General features: G+C 38.0%; 1 protein-coding gene across 11 annotated transcripts in view; it reads right to left on the bottom strand.

Annotated features, from left to right (window-relative positions):
• anks1b (ankyrin repeat and sterile alpha motif domain containing 1B) overlaps positions 1–27,117 on the bottom strand; it is a 609,252-nt gene that overhangs the window by 536,414 nt on the left and 45,721 nt on the right. Inside the window, exon 1 of one of the 11 annotated variants that reach the window (XM_052034203.1) lies at positions 26,146–26,203. The exons of the other annotated variants lie outside the window; for them this stretch is intronic. The gene's annotated coding sequence lies outside the window, so the exon portion shown is untranslated. Of the gene's footprint in view, positions 1–26,145; positions 26,204–27,117 lie in introns of those variants that run through there. 11 annotated transcript variants of the gene reach the window in all.

Raw genomic sequence — 27,117 nt, 5'->3', positions numbered from 1 at the left:
AACATCCCAGCTTCAAGGATGGCAGGGCCTAGCATGTAGGTGCTAAAGGCAAGGCTGAAGTATTTGCAATCATTTTCAGCCAAGAGTGTTGAAGAGATGATTCATCTCAGCTTCCCTCTGAGATCCCCACCATCACAGTTATCAGTCTCCAACCAATTTGATTCACCCCACATGAAATAGCCATGAGCACTGGATACAGCAAAGTCTAGACAACATCCCAGCTCTGGTACACAAGACCTGAACTCCAGAACTAGCTGCACTTCTCGCCAAGCTGTTCCAGTACAGTTACAACACTGACATCTACCCAAAAATGCAGATATTGATCTTTCCCGCACATCCTGTTCACAGAAAGAAGGAAAAGTCCAATCCAGCTAGCTCTCAAGAAGCTCAGCTGCTTCAACGGTACCCCATCTACCACTCAAAATATTCATCTCCTCCGTCATCAGTGTAGGGTGGCTTCTGTGTACACCATCTACAAAATGAGTTACTCACTCAGTCTAGTCCAATAGCACCTGCCAAACTCACAAGAGGAACATGAGCAGTAGGTGTATGAGAACACCAGCAGCTGCAGGTTCCCCTTCAAGTTGTGCACCATCCTGATTTGGAAATATGCTAATCCATCATTGTTACTGGGTCTTGGTCCTGGAACTCCCTGCCCAACAACACTGTGGAAGCACTTTCACCAGAAGGAATGCAGCAGTTCAACATGGTAACTCAGCAATACTTCCTAACAAGGGTACTTTGGGCTAGATAATATATGCTGGTCTTGCCAGAGATGCCTGGTCACCAGTGGAGTTCCACAGGGAGCAGCGTTGGGACTGCAGCTTTTCACATTATATATTAATGATCTGGCCAAGTTTGCAGACGATACCAAGGTAGGTGGAGGAACAGGTAGTATTGTGGAGGCAGGGATTCTGCAGAAGAACTTGGACAGGTTGGGGGAGAGGGCAAAGTGGCATATGGAATACAGCATAAGGAAGTGTGGGGTTATGCACTTTGGTAGGAAGAATAAAGGCATAGACTATTTTCTAAATGGGGAGAAAATTCAGAAATCAGAGCTGCAAAGGGACTTGGGAGTCCTAGTGCAGGATTGTCTCAAGGTTAATTTGCAGGTTGAGTCAGTAGTAAAGGCAGCAAACACAATGTGAGCATTAGAAAATAAAAACAATGAAGTACTGCTGAGGCTTTCCAAAGCGCTGGTCAGACTATATTTGGAGTATTGGGAGCAGTTTTGGGCCCTGTATCAAAGGATGGACGCACTGGCATTGGAAAGGGTCCAGATGAGGTTCACAAGAATGATCCTGGAAATGAAAAGCTTAACATACGAGAAGCATTTGATGTCTCTGGCCCTTCACTCGATGGAGTTCAGAAGGATAGATCAGAAGGCCCGGATAGAGTGGACATGGAGACGATTTTTCCATTTGAAGGAGAGTCCAGAATCCAAGGGCACAGCCTCAGAATAAAGGAATGTCCCTTTAAAACTGAGATGAGGAGGAAGATGGTGAATTTGTGGAATTCATTGCCACAAATGGCTGTGGAGGTCAAGTCATTGGATGTATTAAGGCAAGGTTTTTGATCTGTTAGGGGTTATGGGGAGAAGGCATGACAACGGGGTTGAAAAAAAAATCAGCCATGATTGAATAGAAGATCAGACTTGATGGGCTGAATGGCCTAATTCTGCTCCTAGATCTTATGGTCTTATTAAAACAAAGTAACGCATTTATGATTCTCAAAGTCACAGTGTAATTGAAATGTCTTGAGTATATAATGTCAGAATTCTGATTAACAATGCACAAGGCTTATTGGAGGTGCAATCTTATTGATTTGATGTCAAAAAATTAGCAAACTGGGGTTTTGATATTTATTGGGTATCAGCAAACACCAGCTTTAAATCATTGCTATCACTTATTGCAACAATATGTAATACATTCAAGTATACTGTTTGAACTAATTTAAATGCTAACATTCAGATAGCCCAGTCCATTTAAATTTTACCATGTTAGTGCTGGCTCAAACCTTAGGCTTTGAAGCAATTTGCTGTAATTGATTATATGTGGAAGTTAAAACTCAGCTTCATAATGGTGCTCTTCAATCTTTGAAGGACAGTTCAACTTTTGTGTGCAAATTTTTGTTCTTTTTTCCCCCCCCACTTACTCTGATCTGATGCATTTTGAAGCCTCCTAAGGTGTTATAATTATTATACCCTGGTTGTCTCTAATCAAATGTTTTTTTCACAATCAGCCCTCACACAAAGCAAGATGACAGCCTGATGACGACAGACTCAAAATCAGAAGTAGGCCATGGCCCAAATGGTTTCCCTCATCTGATGGCTGAGTAATCATTTCCATGCAAAGTGAATTTACCATGTTCAGAGAATTAAAAACAACAAAGTGGACATTCTTTTCGGATCAATGCTAATTTACAAAACCATTCTAGCATGTCAAATTTTATCAAAACTCATGGAGAATCAAAATAACCATCAATGCTTTTTCTATTCATTTGAAATGCAAAGATAATAAATCATTTGAAAAGCAAAAAAAAAACTGGAAGGTAGAATCTAAAATAAGAACAGGAAATGCTGAAAATACTCAGCAGGTGAAGAAGGCATATGGGATACTTGCTTCATTAACCAGGGCATGGAATATAAAAGCAGGGAGGTTACTGTACAAGTACATAAAATATTGGTTAGGCCACAGATAGAATACTGCGTACAGTTCTGGTCACTACACTACAAGAAAAACGATTGCACAGAAGGTGCAGAGGAGATTCACCAAGATATTGCCATGAATGGAGAATTTCTATTATGAGGAGACTTGTTGGTTGGTTTCATCTTCCTTGAAGAACAGGAGACTGGGGGTGGGGGTTGGGGAGGGAACCTGACAGAGGTAAACAAAATTATGAGGGACATCAATAGGATAGAAAAGGAAATTTTTCCCCATTACAGAGGGGTCTAAAAAGAAAAGAGGGCATAGGTTTAGGGTAAGAGGTTTAGCAGGTTTCTGAGGAAAAATGTTTCTACCCAGAGGGTTGTTGCAATCTGGAAAGCACCGCCTGAGGGGGTGGTGGAGATAGAGATTCTCTAAACATTTTAATAGTATCTAGAGGAGCCCTTGAGTCACCAAGGTATAAAAAGATGCAGACCAAGTGCTGGTGAAAGGAATTAGCAAAGACAGGTACTGGATGGTCAGCATGGGCATGTTGGACTGAATGGCTTGTTTCTATGCTGTATGAATTTATGGCTCTGTGAGGCCAAGCAACATCTATGGCATGGGCAGCAAAGTTCATGTTGCACACCAATGTCCTTTAATCAAAACTGCCATAATTAGAACTGTTCTGATGGAAGTCATCAATCTGAAATATGCTGATGAAGTCCTTTTGAGGACTTTTGATGTTGAGTCCAGATGAAGGGTCTCGGCCTGAAACGTTGCCTGTTCATTTCCCTCCATAGATGCTGCCTGACCTGCTGAGTTCCTTCAGCATTTTGTGTGTGGGTGTTGCTCCAGATTTCCAGCATTTGCAGTCTCTAGTGTCCCTGTAATCTGAAATATCAACTCTGTTTCTCACTGCATAAATGCTGCTTGTCCTGCTGATAATTTCCAGAATTTTCTCTTTTTATTATTAAATAAATTATTTACCTGGGTTAATTTCCATTTGCTGGTACTTTATTGTCTTAATTTTAAAAAGTCAATCTTGCTTGTAATAAATAACCATACCAATATTTCACCCATCAAATTTGGTAAACCTCATGTTACACATAAAAGGTAGATAATGAGACATCACATTTCCTGATTAACTTTTACATAAGATATACAATTATTTTATCTATAAGGCATTCTAATCCTATAAATTATTGTAACGTGCAATTAATAAACAAAGTGCACCTGTGGTACATAGACTGGATCATTAAAAATGTATGTATATTACGAGACTGCATCGATTTTTTTTCTAGTTACTTTCCCCAAAAGAAGACTTGCATTTGTGTGACACCTTTCATGAGCTCAGGAAATTCCAAAGCATTTTAAAAGCAAATAAATACTTCTGATGTATAGTCACTGTTGTAATAAAGGAAATGAAACATCACATTTGTACACAGCATGCCCCCACAAGCAGCAACATGGTAATGACCAGATCATCTGTTTCCCTCCCCCCAAGTGATGCTGATTGAGAAATAAGTTTTGGACAGGGAAGTGCAACTCTCCAGCTGCTTTTCAAAATACTGTAGTTTTACCACCACCTGAGGGCCCACTTTAATGTCACGTTCAAATGGAAGGCCCTCCAGTCGGACAGCACTTCCTCAATACTATGCTGGCATCTTCTTGCATCTCAGGGATGGTAATTGGATCCACAATGTTCTACTCTGAGTGAAATTGTGAGAGTGAACATCACAGAACAGAACTGCATGGTTATCTCCTTTTTTTAAAAAAAAATTAGATATTTTTGAAAATTAAACACCGACCTTTTGCAGCTGCTAAATCAACTTGAAAATACATAACAAATCAATACAAATAATTATTTACATAGTTGTTTTTACAGTGCATCATTAAATTAGCAAGAGTGTCATTAGACACCACCATATTAATAAATGCAGAATCACATTCAACAGCAGCAACACAAGAACCCTGTGTGTTTGTGTCTGCGTGGCATTGGTGGGGCAGGGAGAAAGTGTGAAAGAGGAATGGAGGAGTGGTGGAGGAACAGAACCTGGAAGCTTACTCTAATCATTCATTATAAACAGACGGCAGCCCTGTTGATTTGAAGCCATTCTGAACACCAGTGTTTGTGGGAGGCAAGTATAAGACCAGATTCATTTGATACTGTAAGGCACCGCTGTGTTTGAACAAACTCTGCTGAGGCGGGGTTTGACTTCTAATCTCCAATCTGTGAACAAGCTGAGCAGCAGCAACAGTCCTGTAGCAGTATTGAGGGAATGCTGCATCATCAGCAGGTTCAATCCTTCAGATGATACATTGCCTGTTACTTCAGTGGACAAAAACGATCAGCACTGATTATCAGATGGTTATTACCTTGTTATTTGTGCAATCTTACTATGTGCAAATTGGCCATAACATTTTGCTATGTCATAACAGATTTATAGAAAAGAACTCTTATAATTCACTCAGCACCTGGGAGTCACTGTGAAGTTTAGCTCGTCTAACCATGTGAGTACTGTGGCTTCAAGTGCAGGTCAGAGGCCCTGTAATCTGCATGCCAACAAGACAACATTCAATTTAAGCCAGTGTGAATTAGAGGGAAAGCACTTCACTGACTGGGATCATATCTGGAACAAAAGTGGTTGTTGATGCCAATCATCTAACCTCACGACATTGCTAGAGGTTTCTCAGGCCAGTATTCCCAGTCCAATCACCTACACCTGCTTAATCAATGACCTATCCTCTGTCATAAGGTCAGAAACCCCTCTAGATTGGTTTATCATCCCACATCCTAAATACTGAGTGCACCTTCTGTAAAACGTGCTGCAGTTACACAACCAGAATTCTTCTGCAACTCTTCCCAGACTGGGGACGTCTAGCCCTAAAAGGATAAGAGCAGGCACATGAGAAAACCACACATAAGTTCCTCTCCACTCATACACTGTTTCATTGTTGTTGGTTTTCATCCTGGAACTATGCACTGAACATCAGTGTATGAATACCTTCACCACAGGAACTGTAAAAGTTCAAGGTGGCAGCTCACTGCCTCCTTTGCAAGGACAGTTATTGGTATTGGTTTATTATTGTCACTTGTACCGAGGTACAGTGAAAAACTTGTCTTGCTTACCAATTGTACAGGTCAATTCATTACACAGTGCAGTTACATTGAGTTAGTACAGGTAAAAACAATAACAGTACAGAGTAAAGTGTCACAGCTACAAAGAAAGTGCAGTGCAATAAGGTGCAAGGTCACAACAAGGTAGATCGTGAGGATATAGTCCATCTCATTGTATTAGGGAACCATTCAATAGTCTTATCACAGTGGGGTAGAAGCTGTCCATAAGTCTGGTGGTACGTGCCCTCAGGCTCCTCTATCTTCTAACCGATGGAAGAGGAGAGAAGAGAGAATGACCCAGGTGGGTGGGGTCTTTGATTATGCTGGCTGCTTCACCAAGACAGTGAGAGGTAAAGACAGTCTAAGGAGGGGAGGCTGGTGTCAGTGATGCGCTGGGCTGTGTCTACAGTTAATGGTCATCAATAAATGCTGGCCTTGTCAGTGGCACCCTATCACCGTAAAGGTAAATATAAGTATGGATGTTCACATCCCGCTACCATTGTTATTTTCCAGGAACAAATAAGATTAAAGTAAACAAATTTCCCAAAGTCTGATAAGGTTGAGATTGGCCAGGAAGTGACAACATGGAAGCAGACAGTTGACTTAATAGTTTAAGCTGTACAAATCTAAACATTCACCAGGAATTCATCCAGGTTTCAATTACTTACTTTCAAATGCTCAGTCACTGCAATATCTCAACAAAGACTTGTTTTATGTTTTTTGTTAATTAAACAAAGTACTTAGAACTGTTTTAAGAAACATAATTTCCTCATTCATCCTAAACCTTCGTAATTAGACGTTCTCCCAGAATTCAGTAGCAAGTAGGAATGCTACAATAAGCAAAATTACTGGCTTCAGGAATTAAAATTTTCTTTCTTCTGCACTGTCTACATTTGCCACTGAATATTACACATACATTGAAACTGGCAAATGTAATAAATTTACTTGCTATAACCAAAGCTGATGCTTGAATTGCACAGTAACGTGACTCGATTCTGGGTTAAGTATAAATAACATGAGCACCAGATATTAATTTACCACACTAAAAATGATCATCCTCACAAGAATTGATCACATGAACAAATACAAACCGGCCTCCAAACCATCTACTTTAGGTTTTCAAACACAAGCCAAAGAGCCATTTTACCTGTCACATTCACATGTTGTATATGATTATCATGATCTGCTACACTGCATTAACCTGTGATAATTCAGTTTCCCCAAAAGATTTATCAGTTGAAGAACTCATGGAATGTAAATCATATCCCTAGTATATAAATTAGCCGCACAACACATTATTAAAACACCAGGAGATGTCCTGTGGCACAATGAGGTTCTAACGCACCCTTTTCTGAGAAAAGAAACATTCTGCCTTGTGTTATCTAACCACTCAAATTCCATTATCTTCATATCATGTGGGAATGTTTTCTTAAAAATTGGTACTTTGATTGACTTTTTTTTGTCTGTAGATGAATGAATAATTATTATTATTGTCATTTTACCCCAACATTTGATTGCCTTGCCTTTTTTTGTTAAAAGGTTTAGAATACACAGAAAAAAAGCTTTTCTTCTTCTTTGGTCATCCCTCAAGGTTGAGGATGACTTGCTTCCACTCCATTCTTGTCCTGATGCCACAGGGACTTCCACAGATGGGGCAAGGGGAGCTAAAGGGGTTGTCTGTGAGGTGATGTGCTCTTTCTGCTACTTATGTCGACCTTCTATGGGCTCCCAGCACATTGTCCTGGGGTTCTCAATATCATCCCAAATTCTCCTTATCTACTTTGAGCAGTCATAAGACAGTGGTTCTCAAGGGTCTGTGGGGATGTTGCACTTCTTCAGACAGTCTGGTCATCTCCTCCCATGAGGTCTGTTTCAGGAATCTGGTGTTGGTCCAGCAAAAGCTGTCAGCCTACGAGAGGATGCCAGTGTCGGTTTGCTTATCCTTCCTATGAATTTGGAGGTTCTTGCTGCAATGGCACTGGTATTTTTCCTCGGTGCCTTAAAAGCCTGCTGTAGGTAGTCCTGGTATGGGGTTGTGATGCAGTTTAGTTAAGAGGAAAGAAATGGTCACCTAGGAAAATTCCAGAACGTTTAACTGGATGCAGAAGAGAAGAATCAGTAAGCCAGATCATAAGCAAAGTTGACCACTATGAAGTGTGGGCTCAACCTATTTTAATTGAGCAATTAGGAAGCTTCAGAGTTAAGAAATAACAATAAAGCAAAGATGGACTCCAAATAAAATGAGCAGATAAAATTAATTCAGATGATAAACTTAAAGCACATAGTAAAACAACCAATTGTTTAAAAAGTCCAAATATTCAAAAGGTAATTATTGAATAAAACTGCATTTACTAATCTTCATCATAACATTATATAAACTCATTTATTTGCAATTATATTCATTGTTTTACAGATTATGAACATTATTCAAACTTGCAATCTAAAACTCAACTAAACACAAAGCAACAATGATAGAAATGTTTTCCAAGTTCCCAACAGGTTAATAGAACTCAAAACAAAATTAATCCTGTGTGTAAATCTGGTCTTTTGGGCATCATCTTCCAATCCTATTCCACATGTTGTACTTAGAACTAACCTGCAAATTCTTCCCTTTAACCACAACACCACTGATCTTGTTCTGCAAGTAAAGCTCCAATTTTACTGAAGACCTATTTGTAATCTAGGGGCAAAAAAATGGCATCAGGTTTTAAAAAAGTTTTGTTGACAAATATGGCAGAATATAACTGCTGATAGTGAATAATTACATAATTTTATCTTGTCTCTGGTGAGCATTCTTTAAAAAAAAGCATTTTGGACACAATTAGGATATTAGGAATGATATACACTTGATTTTTTCTAAAATAAATGAGCCTTAACAGACAATTCATAACAAATTGATTGCAAGTTGCTCATACCGTAGAGGCCAAAACATTTTCAATGCTTTCACTATGTGGCAAAGAAAACGAACTAAGAGCAAACAACATGGGAAACCCCATACACTGCAAATGCCTATTACATTCTGTATGCTTCACATTATTGAAAACTAAATTTGCTAACTGTATATAAAATGTCAAGTTGGAGTCTCTAATATTGTAAAGAAATTAATGCAATCTCAAGATCTGATATGAAGCAATGCCCAACAGAGGAAGTATCCCATAATATTGCATCACGAATGCAAGTAAAGGCCTCTGGAAAGGGTAGAAACTTGTGAAGGAAGGCAGATGGGAAGTTTTACTACTAAGATTATCATATTATTTTTGACTGAAGGGCTGAGGAACTCAGAAGTGGCAGCAACACCTTCAAAGATTCACCAAACCTAAATATATCACCATTCATGTCTATAACTAATTTATTAAACTGCCTGATAAATGACACAATGGGTGATTATGTAAAATGGCTTGGTGAATTCAATTTCAAAAGAATATGACAATTCAATAAAAAAAGATTACATTAAGATTTCATCATAATTATTTGCCTATTCTTCAAAAGACTATGTTAAGATCTACATCCACTTTAAAATGCAGGTGGGACCTTGGTTTAATGTCTTATCGCAACTTCATCACTTCCTCCATATTGCACTGGGCTGCAAAGTTAGTTTTTTGTACTTAAGTGTTCAGAGTGGAATTTGAAGACAACTCTGACTCAGGGTCAAGAGTGCTACTTATTGTTCCGTACAATGTTATAAGGTTGCTGTCAAGCAATAATCCAAAAGCAAAATACCACAGATTCTGGGAATCTAAAATAAAACAGAAAATGCCAGAAATACTCAGCAAGTCAGTGCAGACAGAAAAATACTATGAACATGTCAGATCAATAACTTTTCAAAGGGTTGATGAAAGATCATCAACTTGAAAAATTAACTTTGTTTTTTCCTCTGCAGATGATGAGAACTTTCAGAATTTTTTTTTAATTGCCAAGAAATCTCAGACAGAAGAATAAAAAGATAATACCTTAGAGCACGTAATGCCTCTGGGTTCAAACCTAACCAGCAATTTGAACTTCATTTCTGCTTCTTTGCTACCACATTCTTTCAAATGCATTTCACCTGTCGACCTCATTATTACACCAGTGATAGCCAATATGGACCAGAGCAAATATCCTGAAGTATGATGCATAATCTTATAGTCAAATCTTATCTTATCTAAATATTTCTCTTGTATTCAAATAAAATTAAAACTGTTGTATTTTCACAGGACCATGACTGCTGTGTTACATCAAACAAGATTCCCTCACGTGGTGGGAAAACAATAAAACATGAAAGAAATAGCTGAAAAACCTGATGTGCTACAGCAGTAATTGGACAAGTATGAACCAAACAAAATTCTTAAACCCCAGAAAAGCAACATATTTTGAAGAAAGCACGCTGTTTTATTGTTTTCACAAAGCAATCGTCTGCATTGTATTAAACAGCAGGGTTGGAGTCTACTGGGATTCTCATGGCAAGCATCTGTTCAATGTGTTATAGCTTTAGACTACACTTGGGCATTTACCATTCCTCCTAATTTAAATATGAATTGGTAACTTGTTCCAACAGAGTGGTGCAAACCAACTTGAGCATTTGCCTTTCTCTGCCACCTACCTGATATTCCTCTGTTGGAGGACTTCCAGGCTCCCACTTAGCATTACTATAAGTCAGACCATAGAGAATATATCTTGGTTTTGCACAACAGGAAATCCCTCAAATGTGTTAACAGATATTTATTTGATTGTTTGGGAAAAATTATCTTCTCCCAAATATTTTCAAGAATTCAAGGAAGACTGGCAGGAAGGCAAAACGTTCCAGCCTTGTATATCTACAAGAGGTGATGTTTCAGGAAGGCGACATCATTAATGACCCCCACCATCCAGACCATGCCCTCTTCTCAATGCTGCCACCAGGCAGGAGGTACAGGAGCCTGAAGACCTAAACCTCAAGATTCAACAACAGCTTCTTCTCCACTCCATCAGGTTCTTGAACCAATGCAAAAAACCCTGAAACTACCTCGGACCACATTTCTTTTTTCTCTCTCTCAACTTGCACTAATGCTGTTAAGTTTACTTTGTTGTACAAGTTATGTATAATTTATGTTAATGTAAGTTTCTGTTAACTTCTGTTTGTCATGTTTGTAATGTAGTGCGTTGCTACTGCAAAAAGCTAATTTTCATGGCTCTTATACCCTGGTTATGTATGCCTATGACAATAAACTGGAACTTGAAATTATAGTTGCTGTGCAACTAACAAAGTGATACACAAGATGCCCCATGCACCTCCACACAGTTGAATTCCCATACCTTCACTAGTAATATATCCATTTTTGGAATACATGCTAGAAGTTACAAGTGATGCCTAGGCATCTTTGAATCTGTCCTTAGCAATCATTAATAACATTGTAATATTTTGGGGTTTTCTAAATGGTTTTGAATTGGTCAAAATTAATTTCCTCTTGAACTTGTGGGAAAAAAGCAACTCCCTTAAGAGCCTGGGCAATGATTACAGTCCTATTCTTAACACAATGGATTCAGTGCATGCAATAATCATAATACCTTTGTCAAGGCACACAATACGGAAGTTTCATTTCAGCATCAGCTACTTCACATTTTCTTCTGATGTTAATAAAGTGCTCTTTTGCTGAGGGATTCTGCTACGTTAACATTTTATCAACCATTCTACAATGGGCAGCCCATTCATACATATTGTTCTTAACTTGCTGTTAAGAAGTTGGCAACATTCCGTAAAAACTAAATCTAAATTAAGTAAACTACAAATACACAATGAACTTTGAAAGCAGTTATGCTCAACTATATATTTGTTCTTGCTTGTTAAGATCTGGAGATATTCAAAATAAAAAAAAAGTATTTCCTACTAATTTGCTATGATTATTTGAAGTACCAAAAAGAGGACAAGATTCGTTGTGCAATTTTGTCATACAGGTCCTCCCCAGCTTATGAACACCTAACTTACGTACAGGCTGTACATACAGATGAACACTTGGGAGACCAGCAGGATGAATTTGCTGACTGCTGCAGGACTGCAGGGATCTTCTGCCATGTGGGAACACAGTTCGTGGCCGCCTTTCCAACTTGCAAATTGTTCGGGTTATGAACATTTCTCAGGAACTAAACCCTGTCATAACCTGGGGAGGGCCTGTAACAGTAATGGCAAACCTCTCACCCACCATACCACCAACTTCTCATTCCACCTAAGTGCTGAGGACAACCACCTGCATAGATATGGCTCAGTCTTAACAATCTCCTGCCACTCTACCGCAAGGTATTTTAAATACGAATATGTTATGCCATTCACCTTTGATGTACCGTTTATATTTGGCAATTTTCTCTTTCTGACAAAGGACCGGCCAAAATGAGGAAGGGCAAAGTTTATAGCTTCAAATATTCTACTCCATGAGGCATCAGGGCTCATAACCAATCAACTGTTAACATCCAAACAGAATGAAGGTCACCACCAGAAACTGTAGGCTAAAAATATTCAAAAGCAAAGAATGAAAATACACAAAAAACATCAATTATACACCAGTTACTAATTAACCATTCCACATTGCCACTCATTTGAGAATTTGGCAGTTGCATATTCAAAGTACAATTGCCCAAATCCTTATTACTGCAGAGGGCTTGTTGAAATAACTTCTTGATTGTACTTCAAATGCTACTGCAACAAAATAATACATTACATAGTTATGTAAAGAGCTAAAAATGGCATAAATATTCAAACACCATTGAAATGGGGTGGGGGGGGGTGGTGGAGGGAGAGAGTGGAAATCAAAGACTCAGATTTTCCATAGGACAGAATTGAAGAGATTGTGGAGGATAGATGTGCTCATATCTCAAGTGAGGGAGAGGTTAAGAGCAAGAAGAGAAAGGGAGCCACAGTCACAGTTGTACTAGATGTCACTTGTCATCAACACAGTACTGTAGGCAAGGTGGAAACTGGGTTGATACTAAACCACAGGTTTGAATCAAATGTTCTTTCAATAATCTGGATACTGAATGAGCATGTGAGTTAATGTTTAAAACCATAACTTATTCACGCACTGAAACAGCTCAAAGGATTGAGAAGTTGAAGAAGATGGAGACTTTACTCACGAAAGGAAAAAGACCTGCAGAAATTGAAACACGATGCAGAATTAAATACATGAGCAGTTCTTTCTCCCTCCACTCCCACTGCCTTCCTCTCCCACACACACATTTAATCAAGTCTTGGAGACAAGAAACGTCATTGTAAAGCATGGTGGCTTAATGTTCAAATGTTGGGTGCTTTTTAAAAGATAAATTCCATTATATTTGTTGAGCAATTCATTTTATATATTTTATCCATCTGAAAATGTTGCAAATTTAACAGGTCACACCAGTGGAAGTCACACTATAATAACCAAGTTCCTGATGAGAAGTTGAAATCCAATGGTTTTAAATACTTCATGATGTCAAAAGTTGGTATTTGCAAAGAATTTTTGAGTGCATGACATAATTTATTTATTGCTCTTCAATGCTGTAGAAACATTCAGAACATTTCACTGAAATGTTTAAAGTTTCCTTAATGGCTTTCAATCTGCAGAGAATAAGATGAAAACTCAATTTATCACACAGTTTCAGTACGTACTCGCACTTAAGGAGTGCAAAAATTTCAAGGGACTACTTTTAGTGTAAAGTACTCTCAATTTTTCTAGTTTTAAATTTAGAAATAAAAAGTAACTTAATTTCCTTTTCCATCGAGACCGAGCATTTCAGATCTCCCCTCCCATCTGGAATTATTCCAGAGATGTAGATTACAGCAGCTCTGCTCACAGATCTGTGTTCCAGATGGGCTTGAACACTAAACTAGAAAGACAATAATCTGAAAGAATCCAGACCAATCCAAAGCATAAACATCATTGTTAGCAAATGAAATCACAATGAGTACTTTGTCCGCAGTCACCTGTTCCCCATCTATCAGCAACCTCATGAAGCAAGCAATTGGCCCCAAACTAGTCGTAAATTATTTGGTATTTATATTTTTCATTCTGTTGAGAGTGACTTTACACTTCTTTGAACTTGCTCAGCAACAATCAGTTAATCTCCATTATTGAAAAAAAATCAGTCAATACAATCAATTTTGGACTCTGTAAGCACAAACTAAGTCAAAATAACAAAGTCATGGACTGAACAAGTATATTTCTGCATTGATTCTGCAAGGTACATAGTGAAGTTGTTCCATGATTTTAAATCGACTAACCTTGACTTTGGAGAAACACATGTTCGGGACCTCTATCATTACTCTGCTGTTTTTAACAAGGTAGTGGATTTCATTATTCATGCTGGTGCTATATTCAAACATGCAAGGCAGACAAAACCAGCTTACTTTCCAGTCCACCAGGAAATGGGTTTTGCACAGAAAGTGATCCCATCAGTCAAGATGTCTTGTTGGCTTTTTTTTTATTGAGACCATTAGCTGCTTGTTTGAAAACTGGAGACCCTTCACAGAATTACCACCTGGCTTCAGAGCCTCTGCAGCAAAATTCTGCAAACAACCAGCAAAATCTTCGTTTCCTTTCACGTCATTGCCTATACCTTTGTTTTCTCAGCCCACCTCCACTCATCCAGTTTTCTTCAATACCATCATTCCACTAACCAGAGTTCAAAAGTCTGCATCGTGAAAGCAAAATTTATATTTTATGTCGTTGCTATTTATTGTCAGCAATGTATTTTACAAGGTGAAAAAATTCCAAGTAACCTTCAGGGGTGTTGCATTGGTTCTAAATTGGTTAAAACAGAAAGATTCAAGCCCTACCCACACCACACCTCAAAATAAGTCAGTGGTTAAACTACCAATTACTTGATAGTATTCTTAATTGCATAAATGGGAATCAAAAGGTGTGTGTGCCAGGAATTCTGTCTTTTTTTCCTGGTTTGAGAACAATGGAATTTGAATTTACTGCCTTTTCTTCATTCTGGTTGCCTGTCATAATTCTGCAGCTTTCTGATCCCTTTGCAGTAGAGCAGATACAGATTAATGACAAGGGACTACAGGAACAGGAGGAGTAAATCATTCAGCTCCTTAAATCGTCTTCACCATTCTATGATTGGACAACGTTAATCCATGCTTTAATCCTATTTTAAATTTTTTTTTAAAAACTGCAGATATTGGAAATCCAAAATAAAATGCTGGTAATACTCAGCAGGCCAGACCTTATCTGTGGGAAGGGAAACAGAGCTAACATACTTGGTCGAAGACCCTTTCAGGTTAACTCTTGTTTTACCTTCCCCACTAATGTGGCCCGATCTGCTCAGTATTTCCAGCATCTTCTGTTTTTGTCTCAATCCTATTTGTCCCCATTAGCTTTACAACCCTGAAAAGCATAACCCAAGAAACTATTGATCACAGTCACAAACATTTCAGATTGACCCAGCATCTGTTCTCTTTGTGGGAGAGGGTTCCAAATTTTAATTACTTTTTAGATCAAAAAGTGTTTTCTGATTTCATTTCTAAATGCTAGCTATAAGATTGGGTTCGCTGTACTGAATTTCCACACGAGAGGGAACACTTTATTTCACGTAAAGAATCACCTTATCAATTTGAATACCTCGATGAGATTGCCCCTCATACTTCTAAGTTTATGTAACCTGCCTTCATGATTTTACATTTTAAGCTCCACTTTTTTTTTCCCCCCGTGTCCTACCCTGCACCCACTCCAAGGAAAATACAGATCATGTAAATCCAGTGCAACTGAAAACGCTCTTTACAAGTAAAGCACACTTGCACATTAGTATTCCAACATCTTTAACATAAAGACCAACATTCCATTGACCTGCCCATGCACAAGGATATGCATAGACGGATACACAAATTACTTCACTCCTTTCCAGTTTCTTATCATTTGCCAAAAAGAAATCCAAATTTTGTTTCCAAATTCAATTTCAACGACCATACGAATTAGTTTCAAGTTGTCATTGTTCTGTCCACTCAGTCAGTATATATGTACTTGTAATTATGAGCAAACATGGTTACACAATTTCTCTGTTCCTTCATCCAAGGGACTATGTCGGGAATTTTTCAGGTTTTGGTGTAGTTTCCTGGTGAACACGTCATATCCTACTGATGTATTTTTGGGTAACTACTGTGGAATATTTAATTACTTTATCCAGTCAACTGCTTTCTTTTTCTATTCATATTTAAATTAGTTGTCATACAAAATAAAAGCAGTTGCTCAGGATGAAACACAACAGCAATTAACAAAAGAGCACAATCTTGAGGGATTCCAGTTGCTGCAACTCTGGAGCTCAGGATGAGTTGCCCACATATTGAATTCTAATTGCAGCTTGCATTCAAACTCAAGATTCAACTAGTAGATAAAGACAGCCCAACTGAGTGAGGGTCATTTCTGGATAGCAAAATTCCCAATTAATCTCTTAACCAGTGACTGTATCCACAGTTACCATTTCCACATACGTCCTCAATGGAAGGAACAAAGGAGGCACGAACATGACAATACTCCCTTCAAATATTAACACAAAGGAAATAATATTGTCTGGAAACTGGATTGCATAACATCTTCTTTTAATTAGCTACCTGATCCCATTGTTATGAAAAAGAAAAGTTTGAAGAAAATTAGAGACCATACCAATAACAGGATCCATCATTTTTATTCCAGGGTCATCTATGTATCCGAAGCATAATGCATGGTGGATCGTGACATGCACAGCGACAATGCATGTCCAGACCAGACCTCTGGGATATTCAGTGGCAGTTGACTGGCTTGCAGCAAGCACAGGCCACTCAAGCAGAAGCAGGCTTTGAACCATGCTTCAGCACAACTTAAAAGAATCCTCCCTAAGCAGGGAACCAAATTTGGGTGGAACCCCAGCATGGAAGAGTAACCAGCCTGCTTTCCTTTGGGCCTCGTCACCACCACACTCCCAGTCCTCAAACCCAGAGTCACAACACCCAACCCCACCCTGCTCTGTTCGAAAGCTTCATCCAACCTCCATACACCCATCCCCTAGCCTGACCCCCTCTCACAATTCACAGTCTCAGACTCTTGACTCTCTGACCCCTGCCTGCCATGACAGCTGAAGACAGTGTTAGATGCTGTGAGAAGAATGTCAAGTCAGGTGAAGTCAGGAGATGGATAGGTGAGGTGGGTTGAGGGTTTGAAGGCAACATGGTGGTTACCACGATAGTGTTAGGGGTCCAAAGCTGAGACAGAAAGGTAACTTACCTAAAGCAGACCTGTACTTGGCCTTATCCGATTTCCTTCACCCACTCTTCATGACAGAGCAGCTCAGGGCTTTTGACCTATTTCTAAGCTATTTACTCTTAAATGAATTACAAGTAAAAACATTAAAACTGTGTTGTAGAACAGTTTCATACTATCCAATTTGACTCGTGCAAATTCATCTCACCCTCTGAGTAATCGCTAAGCAACACTACAAGGGGGGTGAGAAGGCATGCCTCTCCAAATTTCAACCCTCCTTCAACAAACTTGCCTAAGTCTACTCAAACTGGGTGACCAAAGGAAAAATTTAAAATGAGTGCTTAGTGTGCAAGATCATCAATCAGGCAGCATAACAACTCAATATTATATACAGACAATGAGCAGCATTTGCCTTCAAAATAAGGGAACGTTGATATCTACCTAATAAATCAGCCCAGTTTAGACCCATATTTTTTCCAGTCTAGAAAGCTTTTTGCATTCCAGTTTGAGTCAGCAGGCTTGTTACATCATAAATATTAACAATGTTATGGGACTACTAATGTATGTGATATAATCAATTGTCAAAAACAAAATTGTTTCATATTGGAGCATCACACCTGGGTCTACACCTCATCAGAAAAAAATCTAGGCTCATGATCCAGTGGATCACCGAGGGGGTGCTGTAGTCTCAGAAGTGCTGTCTTTTGATTGAGAAATTAAATTAAGGCTCTATCTACATTCTACTGTGGACATAAAAGTTCCCTTGATACTACTTTGAAGAACTGAATTATCATACAAAGCAGCATCGTGGCACAGCAGTTAGCATTACTGCCTCACAGCTTCAGGGGCCCAAAGTTTGCATGATTTTATTGTGCGTGTGGGTTTCTGCTAGTGGATTAATTGACTACTGTAAATTACTCTTTAGGGCAGGTAAGTGGCAAAAGAATCAAAGCGAAGCTGATGGGATATGAGAGAGAATAAGTTGCAAGGCCAACAGGGAAATAAGGAGGGGGAACAGGACTGATGAGATTGCACTGCTGGGAGCTGGCATGGGCCAAATGGATTGTTTCTCAATCATAATAAATACGAATTTAGAACATGGAACAGTACAGCACAGGAACAAGCCCTTTGGCCAACAATGTCGTGCCAACATTTCTACTGTCTTGGCCAATACTGATCCTTCAATCAAAATCATTATCTCCTTAAGTGGCTGTGAGCAATTTGAGTGAGCAAAATTGCTGCTTTGGCTCCTACTTTTCAAAATACCTGCACTTCCTAAGTATTAATGTGGGAATTGCAATTGGGATCTTGCATGTTCACTTCTCAATGCATTTTGACACGTGTGAAAATAGCTTACATATTGCAGCTGAGAAATCTACAACTATTATAAAGATGTGTATCACTTGGTATGGTAGTGAAGTAAACAGATCAAGGAGAACACACATGGTCAGTGAGCTACAAAGAGTTAGTTTAGCTTGGGCAGCAATCGTTAAAGTACACTCACATTAATGTCCTTATGCTTGAGTGCAGCAAGGATAAAAAGGGAAATAGAGAAGAAACACAGCCCAGAGTCCTGCTCTGAATTGTTATCTAGTGCCACACCCTGACTAGAAGAAAAAACCATTCACATGAATGCATCTGGATCAGCAGTGATGCCAAAAGGTGCAAGATTCAGAGTCACATGGTGCTTAATCTTACAAACCCAACATATAACAGGAGATCCTGGAAGCAGCTCAGGCTCAATCACCAGAGTCTCTTAGAACTACGGATATTGTATGAAGTTATATTACTTGAGTGAAAGAGGAAAAATACAACATTCGATCTGCTGATCACTTGTTCCTGAAATATAATCATGAAACTCTAATACAACACTCCAAGCCATTTAGCTAAGTGTGTTTAAGTTAATGCACTTTAAAAGTGCGTTTTTGAAAAATTTCACATTTTAATTTCAGAGGGAAAACAACCCCCACTCCCCCATGACAAGAAGATGGACACATTTTCTTCCCATCCACTTTCAAAAGTAATTGTCTTTTGGAGAGTGTTATCTGGGAATCCTTCAAGTTCCCCTCCATGTGCCTCTCTGACAAGAGTAAAACATGGGAGGATGGCTAAGGCAAAGAAGGCAATTCAAAGCCTACCATACCTTGAAGAGAACTCTTTGAAAATGCCATCAGTGCCAGTGAGAGACCCGCCCACACTCAGGCAGATCCCTGGTGCTCAGACCCAGCATGTGTAGAAACCTGAGCTCAGTATCCCTGAAGACTCTGGTCCAGCATCCACTGGATCTTGAGGGTCGTAGACTAGCATTGAGTGAATCCAAAGGGATCCTGCTCCAACACTGAGCAGGCTGCAAGGATCTCCTGTACATGGCTTAAGGATAACTTTGAGGATGATGTCACCATCCATGCCTTTCCCAGCCCTGTCCCCACATTCTCTGTTGGTTTTACTGGATATGGAGTATCTTGCATCAATGTCCAAAGGGAGAGAGAACTTCCCTTTATGATATGGGTAGCCTGTTGATGACCCTGGGTGCAATAGGGTAAGATGGCAGCTTGTCTTAATTTGAGGTTACAATTAAGAAAATCCATGGTCAGTGTGTTCTCGTAAAACTACCAGAATTGTATGGGGAGATAATTGTGAAACAAGCAAGGTTTTCCATTAAATGGTAGTCTGTCTTTGATATATTGCACAACAAAGGAAAAATGGGAGAAATACAGCTCTAAAAATTTTTGCCGTTTTGGTTTGGATGTGCCCCAATCTATTGGGGTGAATTTCTCTCTCATTTTACAACCTTGGGAACTTAAGTTACCATTGTTAATGTATACTTAATTCCCATGGATTTAACTCATAACAAAAATATTAATATGGGCTAGCACTAAAAAGTCTGCAAAATGTGGAAAATAGAATGGGTGAAAATTTGAAGGGGCATTAATTGTAAAACCCAGTTAATAATTTGAGTACTGCTTTCAGTGGATATATTTTTAATTTTCTACTTTTGATACCTACAGCTTGAAGGTTTAGGCAGTCTAGCACAATCTTCCCTTCCACATTATCTCAAATTGCATCATTCCAGAATTGCCTACAATCATCTGAACAGCACTGCTGACCAAGTGAAATTGGCACCTGATTTCACAGGCAGCTGATGTTTATTCACATTTCTAAGGCATTAGCAGTAAGAATGCATTTTTATACCTTTTAAAACTTACCAATATCTAATAGCCTGGGAGCTAAAGTAAAAGGCCCCACTTGAGACAATAATGCTGTACCCTACTGGACAAAGTTTAAGACCGATTCAAGTCAAAGGCACAATAATTGTCATTCCCATAAAGGCCCCACAATTAAAAGCAAGAATTCTGTTTTCATCTTACATTTGTCCCAAAGCTTTTTGGTTTACTTTTCTGACACATTAGATTTTAAGTTTATTTTTGATATGTGCCCCAAGGTGAATTATAAAAGGGTAATTTGAACATTGAAGATATTAAGCCCCTTTCAACTGACTTTGGAAAATAACCTTCCAAAAAACCCTTGCTTCTCTGACTTTAGGTATGGATTTTGTAATAATTTTGCAAATATTCTGACAGGACAATAATCATCGTGTGTAATTTTAAAAGCACCTAACTACTGCCAAGGACAGTGAACAGAGATCATTGAGGGACAGAAACAGTTGTATTTTCTATTGTATTCACTTTGCATGTCTCCATGGAAAGTGAATACAATGATCAATGATACTCACGAGGATCTGCACATCACACAGTTGAAAAGCTGTTAGGCTCAATGTACATTTTATGAAAATAACTGGAAAATTCCTAATAACACTGCAGTACTTACAATGCTGAACCTTTGATGGGGTGTGCAGAAATGTGATGATTTGGCTCTTGGATTTACTGTTACAGGATGCAGATCCTAACACCAAGCTTTGTTGAAAATAATCTGGAGTTAACCTCTCTTTGCATCTCAGATCAATTCCTATTTCTTTCAATCTAGATGTCCTGCCTAGATCCCAATACATTCATTGAGACTTGAACCCAGTCTTACATTAGTTCCATTGGTTCCAAAGATGCATGGATCCCAGATCAATGAACAAAAGTTGAGTTACAAATCTAAGTTAATACAGTCAAGGCATTAGTATTCCTCTACAGTAACATTTTGCACTCATTGTCAACCAGTCACAGTTACACTGCTGTCTTTCATTTCTAGATAATGTCTGATACTAATCCAAGTAAAGACTACTTCTCCCACACAGAAATGCCCCAAATACCATGAACTATCATTCATCTCTCTAAAAGTGAAGGAACTGCTTGCTGTTGAATGTTACTCCCTATCTATCCATATACAAAAGTTGTTTGAATGGATGGAACAAAGAAACACTTTCTATTTCTTTGATATCAAAGACATCACAATTCACAATCATATTTCACAATTCTTATGCATAGTATATTATTCTAGTTTGATTTCCCATCACCATTTTCCACTTTGTCATCAACAGCAAACTTTTATCCTGGTTATTAATTCCAGATTATTTGCACACTTTATAAACTACCACCATGTGAGATCTTAATTGCAAGGCCTCCAGTCAGTTTCTTCCATTCAGTCCTGCTTATTTCTGATTTTGCTAATTCTGCTATTTTCTTACCAACTTCATATCTTCTAGTCTGGTGTGGCAGCGTTTAAAGCCAAAATAAATAATGTCAATTTGGATTCACTGCATCCAACTGGTTCACTATTTCTTCCATAGTTCAGAAATTATCTCCCACCAAAATACTATGCTGGCTTCCCTTTATTATTCCATATCTACCCGAGTCTTCAAGACACCATTGAAAACAAAATACTGTTTCATTTCTTGGATTCAACTTATCTTAAATGTCTGAATCATTTTTCAATTACCTCTGCAGAGAACCACAGCACCATTGTTTTAGTGCTTCCTAACCTTCTGGGCTTTTGTGAGTCAATTTCAAGATTTTTTATTATTACCTTTAGAAGTCTCCAAGTCTCCTTCCCCACTTTATTGACCTCCTTCAAATTAAAGGCCTTTTGCACATTCTTTATTCTTTGAACACATGCCTATTGCCTGCCCTGACAAATCAGTTCACTTTTGGCAACCATTTCTTCAAGCACCATGCTTTTGTCTACTTAAACCTTAGAGATCCATAGTAATATTTTGAAGAAGAGTGTGGGAAGCCTGCCGAGCATACCAGCTGAAACACTAGAAGTTCATCTGGTCATTGTCCCATTACTATTTGTGGGTCTATCCTCAACACCACTTGGCTGCTATTTTACCTAAACTACCACAGTGAAGATTTTTAGTTTACCTTGAGGGATATGCCATTACTGATAAGGCCAGCATTTATTGCCATCCCTGTTGCTTTTAAAAAGATGGCTCAATATGATTTTCCTGAACCAGTTCAATACTCTTACAAAAGTACTTAAAAGCAATTGCTTTTACATGCCCTCAAGTTCTGAAAGGTACTATATAAATGCAAGTCTTTATATCATTACGACCCAAAATGCCAACAATTCATTTCCCTCCACAGTTGCTGCTTGACCCACTGGGTTCCTCCAGCATATTGTTTGTTGCTCCAGATTCCAGCATCTGCAGTCTCTTGCATCTCTCTTTATGTGGTAATTTTTTTTTAAAATCACTTGGCTTTCTTTTTTAAGGGAGGAGAAAAGGTAAGCAAAAATATGCCTATTAATGACTAAACTGTGACACATAAGATCATAAAAGCTTGCCAATAAATTTATTGTTTGCAAACACAAGTTTTGCAAATGTATCAAGACCATAGTGGCGATACTTCTTGCTCTCTGTACTTTCGAACAAATACATTTTTAAGTGCAAGATACTGCAAGTCTAAAAGATTGTGTACAACATTTACAATATCATGAAGCATATCAAATTCTTACTAAATACATACCTGTTTTACTCCATCTGATTCCCTCCAAAACTTGCACAATAGCTCTTTATATTGAGTACAACTGTACAATTTTTATATATTCTTTGCATATCAATCCAGAACATTGATATCACTAAAAGCAGTTCAACTGTATTTATATTAATTGCACAGTTATATAAGATAATGGTAAAAAGAAAAGGGAGATGGAAAAAGATTTATACAATAATGGCAGTTCAAATCATTAATTAGTTCTTGGCGGTAGCAGAGACAATAATTCTCGGTTAAAAAAAATCTACAGGAACTCCTGAATTTATTTATTTACAAGCAACAATTCATTTTTTGTTTCTTCCCTGAAGACATCAACTAATATAGTTCACAATTCTATAAATACCAGCAATCCAGTCCCTCCTTAAATAACTATTTTCCTTGTTTGTGCCAAAGCATTTTTGCAAGCATTGAAAAGGCATTGCAACTGATCAAGTTTCATCTAATGTATAAATCACAGCTTAGTTATCAATAGCAGAACTCTCCTTTATTTTTCCCTTTGTTGGTCTCAAACTCAGTACAAAGACCAATTTTAACATCTATTTTGGGTCTTGCAATTCAGATCAGCTAATTCTCTGCAGATCAGGAATTGAATTTGAACCCAAAGTTCAGTACAACTCTGAATGGTGCTCAGCAGTTCAGTAAGAGAGGAGGAATACTTATTTGTCATGCCTGCCATATGCAAGTAAAACTCCTCAGTGAACTAATTCCTCAGCGAATTCCTCCTTTCATGTAGTAAATAGATTCCTCCACTTGTAGTAAATAGACTTGCATCAAAACTCAGCAATCAGAATAATGCTGATTAAGATTTGTCCTTGGTACTTCTTTTGATATATTGACAGAAACATTTCGCATAAATTTAAACAATGCAACATATGTATTACACGAAGAATTTTTCTCCCATTTTATGAACTTTAGTAAAATCTTTGTGCACTCCAAAACTATGTATTAAACAGTTTTCTGTTTACAATGCATAGGAAGATCTACGTATCTGGTCATATTTACTTTTCTCAGAGGCCAAAATTTTTTTTGCTAGTCAGAAAAGTCTAATGTTCTTGAAGTGATTCCAATTAATGCTACATTACGTGAATACATTTCATTTCTGCCTTGCACTGTAGCCATAAAACAGCATCTGTATTAAACCTGCAAGCATCAAAAGCATAAACTCTTGTTCTGATTATCATTCCACCAAGTGAAGTACATGAAAACAGCAAATATAAATTCAATTCTCAACAGAACTATAAAATCAGCAGTAGAGAAATGAAAGCTATTTCTGTCAGTTAACACATCTGGAGAGATATAAATTACCATTTGCACATGATCAATACTCACTACTGTACTTTAGATTCAAATTACAGTTCATATCACTGCCACCGAGGTCAACGTGTTTTTGCTCAACATGCATACTACACCAGCTCAACAATAGGAAAAGACATCTTAAAAATAAACTTGGTCATGTTTCCAAAGTTTGGTAGCTACTGGTAACACTATAAAGCACCATCCCAGCCTGTTATTTCAGCAAAATAAATCAGTTTGAGATAAAGATTCACATGCATTATATTAAAAAAAGGCTATAAATCAAAAATAAACAACTTCCATCAACCATTATGTATAAAAATAATAGCTTTATTACAAGAATTCTATTAACCTATTGTACAATAGTTTTAAGCGATTATTTTAAGTGACTTTTTTTAAAATATCTGCTCACATCAAATAAAACAAAAAAATAATTTTCATATTTCTCATATTTTCCAGCCTTATTTGGCCATCAGAACAACCTATTCCCCCATTTGTTTCCCAATTCACACTCACATGAGCATCAACTCTCCTACCACCTGCCTACACTAGGAGTAATGTACAGTAGTCAATTAGCCTACCAACCAGTACATCTTTGGAACGGAGGACTCAGGAACATTTGGAGGAAACCCGAGAGTTTCCAGAGAGAACATGCAAACTCCACACAGAGAGAATTGGAGAGACCTGGATTATTGGAGCTGTGGAGTAGCAACACACTCTGCTCTGCTACCGTGCCACCCACAAATAACCCCAGTCCTAATTAGCTTCCATCATATTGCTGCACCAAATTTTCAACTCAGCTTGTTGCAGCTAATGATTAAGAGCTCAAACTTCATATGATGGATTGACCGGGGAGATGCAGTACCAAGTGGTGGGATTTTATCAGATAGGCTCTCTGAGGAGATCCTAAACACAGATCCTCTCAGCTGAATTGGGCCTCTGATGCTATGTAAGGAAGGCTTTTGGTGCCCCAAACATGCCTCTCTTAATTCTAAAACAAAGAATATTAACAGGTTCGTCATCTCATTTGCTCTTTTATTGCAACTTGTTTTGCACAAACTATTGCAACACTTGACTATACGTTATCAGTGTCTGCATGTCAGAGGATGCTGCTGTATCCTCCCACATCTTGTGAAGCTCCAGGAGATGCCCTCAGAATATGACTAGCTGTCATTAAATGTGGAGTTTTCTATTATTCATTTTTTCTTTGTAACTGAAAGCAACCATTAATAACATTTGTTAAAAGGTTTTGCAAAATTATAGGCTAAATGCTTCAAAAAGATAAAATGGGAAAATGCCAAATGAATGAGATAATAGTACAATAATTCTTTATAGAATGGTAATTATATCGCTCAAAAATAACTTAATTATCAAATATTATGTAAACACTCGATAACCAAGTACATATGAAATACATATTAGAATATAATTTTAATTTACCTCTGTTTCAACATCTGTTGAAATATAATAGGCCCAAACCAGCCCTGTGCATTTCTACCAGCAGTTTTAAAAGCAGCTTGCCACATTATACAGAATGTATTTGCCTATAAATTCAATGCCCATTAAAAAATTGTTTAACATCACTTGTATAAATGCAACTTTTGGAGTTGTACACCTCAAATGCCGGAGTCAGGAAAGGAAACAATACACTTTGTACACTTGGGAATGTACCAAATCAGCAGAAATAAAACCAATTGTGAAGTTCAAATAAAGAGAATTCGGTCAATACAGGTTGACAATAAAATTAAAAGCAACACATTTAATTATTTTGCAAAATCATTTATGTGCCATCTTAAACTTTCAACTGCCAAGGAAACTTATCAGAAATAAAAGTTATGCATAGAAATTCCTGAAAGTTACAATGTAGAAATAGGCTCAATCATATATTTATCATACAAAAGAATTAGTAGTCCTAATTAACACAATATGTTAGGTCCATGAAGGTACAACATTTGTAAATTAATAATAAAAAACTTACCTACCCAGCAGAATTTTCTGGTTTAAAACCTAAAAATGTCTTCCACCGCAGATTTCTGAATGCCTGAGAAGCCCAAGATCCTTCTGCAGCTATCAGTTAACAGAGAACTACAATTCCCAGCAAACAATTGTGCCTACAATTCCCAGCAACCCACCATTTAAGCATATGTAAATTCTGTTACGATATTCCAGCCTGCACCAGTATCAAAAAATATAAACAGATGACTTTTTTTCCCCCTTAAATTCATGGTAAAATATAAACATTGAAATATTTTCTGATCTAAATTCTGAACAGGAAAACTACATGGGGATTAATTTTACAGTGAGGAAGAATAATTGAAACAGTGCAAGACAGGGTGAGGCACAGAGATTATGAAAGAAAACCAGACAGGTAGAGATATGTTATAGATATTACGCACACTTAGGCAGAGAATGGGTGTGTGTGACAAGCAGACTAATTGAATGAAGTGAATAATGCAGAGAGAAGGGGATGGTAGTCTGCAGGATACATAAAGAATGGACAATGTAATGAAAAAATATATAGATGAGGACAAAGGTAGAACAGGTTTGGGATACATACAACAGGGGAACCTGGGGGGCAGAGGAATGGAGAGGAGATGGAGGGGAGGAGAGGAGATGGAGAGGAGGAGAGAAGGAGAGGGAGGGAGAGGGGAAGAAGGGGGAAGAGGGGGGAGGGAGGGAGGGACAGTGACATACAGAATTTAACAGGTGTACGTGTTAAAATTTACATTTGGCGTGTCAGGTTACTCTCAAACTGTTGGTAAATACTCCATTTATCAGCACAATCTAAAATTAGAATTTGGATTAAATTGCTGGTAAATGGAGCACATGCACAGTGTGAGCAGCAATTTTTAGTAACTAGTTGGATTTACATTCCTAAGAGGTTTGAAAGCAGCGGAATATCTGCACTTCAAAATAGTTCCAAGATAAATTCAGGGAATGTTTCATAATTGATG

The sequence above is a fragment of the Pristis pectinata genome, chromosome 19 (genome assembly GCF_009764475.1).
Source record: "Pristis pectinata isolate sPriPec2 chromosome 19, sPriPec2.1.pri, whole genome shotgun sequence".
In the NCBI taxonomy this organism is placed as follows: Eukaryota; Metazoa; Chordata; class Chondrichthyes; order Rhinopristiformes; family Pristidae; genus Pristis; species Pristis pectinata.
Note: the sequence above shows the minus strand (reverse complement) of the source record. Positions and strands in the feature narration are given on the sequence as shown.